This window comes from Vicugna pacos, chromosome 15 (genome assembly GCF_048564905.1).
Source record: "Vicugna pacos chromosome 15, VicPac4, whole genome shotgun sequence".
NCBI classification, from domain to species: domain Eukaryota; kingdom Metazoa; phylum Chordata; class Mammalia; order Artiodactyla; family Camelidae; genus Vicugna; species Vicugna pacos.
In genome coordinates, this window is record NC_133001.1 from 48605781 (window position 1) to 48611780 (window position 6000).

Consider the following 6000-nt stretch of genomic DNA (forward strand, 5'->3'; position numbering starts at 1 on the left):
CTGGGATCTGAACCACTGGAAAATCACTAGCAGGTCTCTGCTTCTTGTTACCTGTGTTAACCCAAAGTGCATAGGTTAGGACAGCAGTTGCTGGTGACAGGCACCATCCCTGCCTGACAGCCAACTTCGGGAAGCCTTATTCATCACTCTTCAGTTTCATTTCCTTGGGGCAGTAAGAGGGCAAACACCTAGGATGAATGTTCTTACCATGTCTTCAGCCATGATTGTCTCTCTGCAAGTATTTTGCTGTGGACTTTATTTATTCCTAGAGAAAATCATCAGCTTCTCTCTCTGTGTCAGTAGCTGGATCTCTATGTTAATAACTGTATTGATGTCCACATTTCCTAGATGGACATCTTCTCCATGCACATAGTTATTACTGATTTCTAACCACACATTCACCTGGACTCTTTGTAGGTCCCAGGACTTTAACATCTCACGTAAGCAACAGCTAGTTGATTGCGAGTTTTAAATATAGTCAGCAACTTTCTTTTTCTTACAGAAGTCTTGCCCTGATTATATTTGCTATTGCATTTGAATGATGGTTATCGTCTTTCAATGTTCTGCATTTGTATATGGTGTGATTCTTACATTTCTCTTTTTATCTAAATAGTATCTGTAGTAACTTTTACACTTTGCATTTCAGTTGAAATCAGACAGGAATATAACCTTCCTTTATTTTTGTATTTTTCTAATCTCTTTAGCATTAACACTTTAGCACAAATGCTGTAAGTATCTCCTCTTCCTTAAGTAAGTCATATTAAAAAGTTAAGCCAGTTCTGAAATCCTGTTAAGGGGATGTATGGCGTCTTGCTGCTTCCAAATCAAGATATAGAATATAGGACAAAACAAGATAAAAATAAAAGATTTCACATATAGAATAGATTCAAGGTCTATACTGAGCTTTTGGAGACCCTGGGGGTCACTTTAAGTCTCCTACTGCCTTCGGGGTGCATGTATCCTCACTGGAAATAAAACCAGGTTTATGGTCTGCGCAGGATGTTATCTGAGTTTTATCGGGTTTCTGGGGACATCAAAATAAATGCCACTGTGAAACTTGCTGACGAGATGCATGTAAAACAATCCAGTGAAGGAAAAGGAGCATTTCGTACGATCTCTAAGTTGGGAGTTGCTGTTCTGGTGGAAGAGAGCCCTTACTGGACAAGTGGACATTGGATTCAAATGGAAGCAGGAGTGCAGAAATGGAGGTGCATCCAGGAAGCAGGTCCAAACCACTAACCTGAGTGGCGATGGGAGATGAAAAGGGAGATGAGATCTACAGTGAGAGCTGTGGCTCAGGATGATGAGTGAGGCAGGCTAGGAACTAGCTCTGCTGCTGCAGTGAAATGGTCTTCTGCCTAGTTGAGTCCCTTGTAATAAGCTGGCCTCCTTGCTATATGCTGACCCAATTCAGTGAGAAAAATTGTCAGGATGGCTTGTTGGGAAACCTTAGGCAAACTACAGGATCATGATACCGTGAAACAGCCTTCAATGACTGTTTGCTTCATTGAGTTTTACTCCATTACTAAGTTCAAACCAAGTAAAATACCCTGGGCAAATGCTGATCAAGACAAAAGTATACATCTAAAAAAAATTTAAAATAATTTTGATGGTGCACTGAATAACAGAGGATCTTCTGTCTAATATATCATCTGTATTAACAGAGTTCAAAGGACTTTAATTCTGTAATCACTGAGTTGGATAATGGACAAGTCTGTTTTATACGGAAGTCAAGAAGGGACTAGGTTATGACTAATCCCGTCAACGTCTCATTGAATAAAAAAAAAAAAACTGAACCAGGAAGAGTTTAAATGCTGTGAAGACAAAACCATTCTAACATCTCTTTTGCTTGTGTTTGCAAATATTTATACACATCAACTATATCAAGTTGGAAAGAAGACATTGTAGCAGATACCAATAAAATCCTTTGCCAAAAATAGTCAACAGAAATACAGCAGCTTGTAAACTAAATATGCTTAAAGTAGCAGAAAACTGTGACAACCAATGCATTATATGAGGTTGTATGATTAAATCTACTGTGTGGATTCAATTATAATTGCAGATGTAGGAGCAGGTACCCTGGCAGACAGACTTTCTAAGCTCAGCTTGCAAAACAGAGTAACAAAAGCTGGGATCATACCATGAAAAGTCTCTATTTGATAGCATGCTGCCCCAGGACAATAGTCATTGGGAGGTGGACAGGGGCTAGAACAGATTAGACTATGATTAGATATAATGATTAGATGATTCCTTGTGTAGTTAAAGGAATGCATAACAAATACTTGAAATGCCGAGTACAGCAATGTCAATAACTCAGTACCATGCAGCTTAGTTATCTGTGTGGTACCTCAGGACAGCAGAGCTCACCACTGTCCCTGCCAACCTGCTGGAATAATTTATGACACGCCTATGGGCAGGGATGTAGAGGGGATGTGTGTGTGCCTGTGGTGATAAATGGATTCTTGGATAGTATTAGCTACTGAGGCCAGGGATCAATTTGAGTTACTAACAAATTGGTTTCCTTATTTAAAATCCAAAAATGCCCAAGTAAGTTAAATAGACTATTAATGCAACACCATGAAAAGTCATTTTGTTCTTTGAATTAAGTGTCAGTGGGCCACCGCTAACAGATTTTGAGTACTTACTATGTGCCAGGTGCTGAATTAAATATTTCACATTTTTAACTCATTTACTTCTTTTAGCAGCCTTAAGAAGTAGACATTTATTAGCTACTAAATTTTCTAGGTGGAGAAAATGAGACCTCAAAAAGCTGTTACTTCCACGAGGTCACACAGCCAATCAGGCAAAGAGTCCGAGCTCAAATCGAAGTCTATCAGTCTCAAGTCTAGTTCTTGTGACATTCCCTTGCTTCCTGGGAGGCGTCTAAATGCACTCGACCTAGATATTCCAACAACCATGAAATTATAGAAAAAATCTGAATGAAAAATATGGTAGAATTATGGCCCTCAAAGATGCCCACATTCTAATTCTCAGAACCTATGAATATGTTTCCTTACATGGCCCAAAGGACTTTGCAGGTGTAACTAAATTAAGGATCTTGATAGGAGGAGATTATATTGGGTTACCTGGGTGGACCCAATGCAATCACCATGGAGACAAAAGCTTCAGAGTCAGAAAAAGGACATATAAAAACAGAACCAAAGCTGGAGTGATGGCTTTGAAGATAAAGGAAGGGACCATGAGCCAAGGAATGTAGGTGGCCTCTAGCATCTGCAAAAAGCGAAGAAATGGGTTCTTTCCAGAAGCAATGCAGGCCCTGCCGACACCTTGATCATAGTCCTGTCTTGAACTTCTAATCTATATATAGACTACAAGAATGAACGTGATTGGTTGTAAACCTCTAAATTTGTGGTAGTTACACCAGCAATAGGAAGCTAATACAGGAAACTGAACTGAAATTAAAATGTCAAAGGATTTTGTAGAAGAAAGTCCAGGCTAAATTTAGGCTAGTAGCATTTTACTACTGAAGCACTGAGAAGAATATTTTTGGACTTCCCTTACACACCATGACCACACTGTTTTAATTATCAAGGTTTTGTAATATGTTTAGATATGTGGATAGCTAGTCACCTCTCATAGCTCTTCCTTTTCACTGCTTTCCTACTTATTTTGCAGGTGTGTTTTTCCGCACAAACTTTGGTATCAGCTTGTCTAGTTCTAGAGAAGGCTGATTGAGATTATACCCATTTATAGATTAGTTTAGAGAGAATGAGCATCTTGATGGTGTCGAGATGTCCCAAGTGAAAACAAGCAGTATCTTTCCATTTACTCAAGTCTTACTTTTATATCTTTTAGGACCTATTACTGGGGCAAAGATGGTCTTTTTATATCATGATGCTGGGAAAATTGGAGAATCATTTATAAAAAGATAAAACTAGATCCATATGCACCATATACACATGAGGAGTTCTAAATGAATCAGAAACCTAAATGTAAAAAAAGAAAAAGAAACTACAAGTATAGATGAAAACATGGGAGAATTCCTCTGTAACTTGGGTGTAGTGTTTCTATACTGTGCTTTTGTTTATTCTTTTACTTGTAGTATTTCTGCAATTTGTTTTAGAGGCATCTCTTATATGCAGCACATGTTTGGATTTTGTGTTTGTGACCCAATCTATAAAACTTTAAGAGATTAGTTTGTTTTATTTACATGTATTAGTATAATAATATAAATATAACATGCATACATGTGTATAGTTTGTTTTAATTCTCTTATGTTTTTGGTTTTAAATAGTTCCTTGAAATCCATTACCTAAGCTGGCTGTGGCATACATTCAGTTGTTCTGTATCCGTTTTTCTTGGCAGTTAGGATGATTTTCAATCAATAGACTCAATAGTTCTGTAATGCCTTGAGTTTTTTCTGTATTAGGACTTCAGTATATATTGTTTGATTTACTGGATTCTTCACTTCAGAGACTCCAGTCATGTCATCTTTAGGTTAGAATATGCCACCCCATTACCAAGTGCTTTGGTACCTTAATCTTTTTCCCGCCTCTGTATTCATTAAGATTATTTTAAATATTTTCCAATGTGCCAGCAAGTCAGTTTTAAGTAGTCAACTCTGTTAGAATCTGTTACTAATTAATTATATTTTCTGTATCACATTATTATATTCTGGTCCTTGGTTTGTTTTCTGCACTCTAAAAGCTCCCTTTTCATCTTATTCTGTTATTGGAACATGTCATCTCTGAGTTCATCTTGCCTGGCGCTTGCCTTCCTTCTGCGGGTGATAGCCCTCTTGTCTCTCATCTATTATCAGCTTCATCATCACCTCTTTCTACAATGTGTATGCAAAATTCTCCCAGCCTTTTTTTCTTAACATTTTTTATTGATTTATAATCATTTTACAATGTTGTGTCAAATTCCAGTGTTCAGCACAATTTTTCAGTCATACATGGACATATACACACTCATTGTCACATTTTTTTTCTCTGTGATTTATCATAACATTTTGTGTATATTTCCCTGTGCTATACAGTGTAATCTTGTTTATCTATTCCACAATTTTAAAATCCCAGTCTATCCCTTCCCACCCTCTGCCCCCCCGGTAACCACAAGTCTGTATTCTCTGTCCGTGAGTCTATTTCTGTCCTGTATTTATGCTTTGTTTTTGTTTGTTTGTTTGTTTTTGTTTCTGTTTTTTAGATCCCACATATGAGCGATCTCATATGGTATTTTCCTTTCTCTTTCTGGCTTACTTCACTTAGAATGACATTCTCCAGGAGTATCCATGTTGCTGCAAATGGCATTATGTTGTCGGTTTTTATGGCTGAATAGAATTCCATTGTATAAATATACCACATCTTCTTTATCCAGGCACGTGTTGATGGACATTTAGGCTGTTTCCATGTTTTGGCTATTGTAAATAGTGCTGCTATGAACATTGGGGTGCAGGTGTCATCCTGAAGTAGATTTCCTTCTGGATACAAGCCCAGGAGTGGGATTACTGGGTCATATGATAAGTCTATTCCTAGTCTTTTGAGGAATCTCCACACTGTTTTCCATAGTGGCTGCACCAAACTGTATTCCCACCAGCAGTGTAGGAGGGTTCCCCTTTCTCCACAGCCTCTCCAGCATTTGTCATTTGTGGATTTTTGAATGATGGGCATTCTGACTGGTGTGAGGTGATACCTCATTGTAGTTTCGATTTGCATTTCTCTGATAATTAGTGATATTGAGCATTTTTTTCATATGCTTTTTGATCATTTGTGTGTCTTCCTTGGAGAATTGCTTGTTTAGGTCTTTTGCCCATTTTTGGATTGGGTTGTTTATTTTTTTCTTATTGAGTCGTATAAGCTGCTTATATATTCTGGAGATCAAGCCTTCTCATGCTCTAAGTGAACATCTTCGTCTAGCCTTTGTTCCTTTGTCCTGATGCAGTGGGAGTAAACTCCCTTTCCATCTTGACTGAGCACTGTCTTTCCCCTTGAAGGTACAGTTCAGATGCGATTTTCCGTATCCTAAAGACCAGAGGAGGGA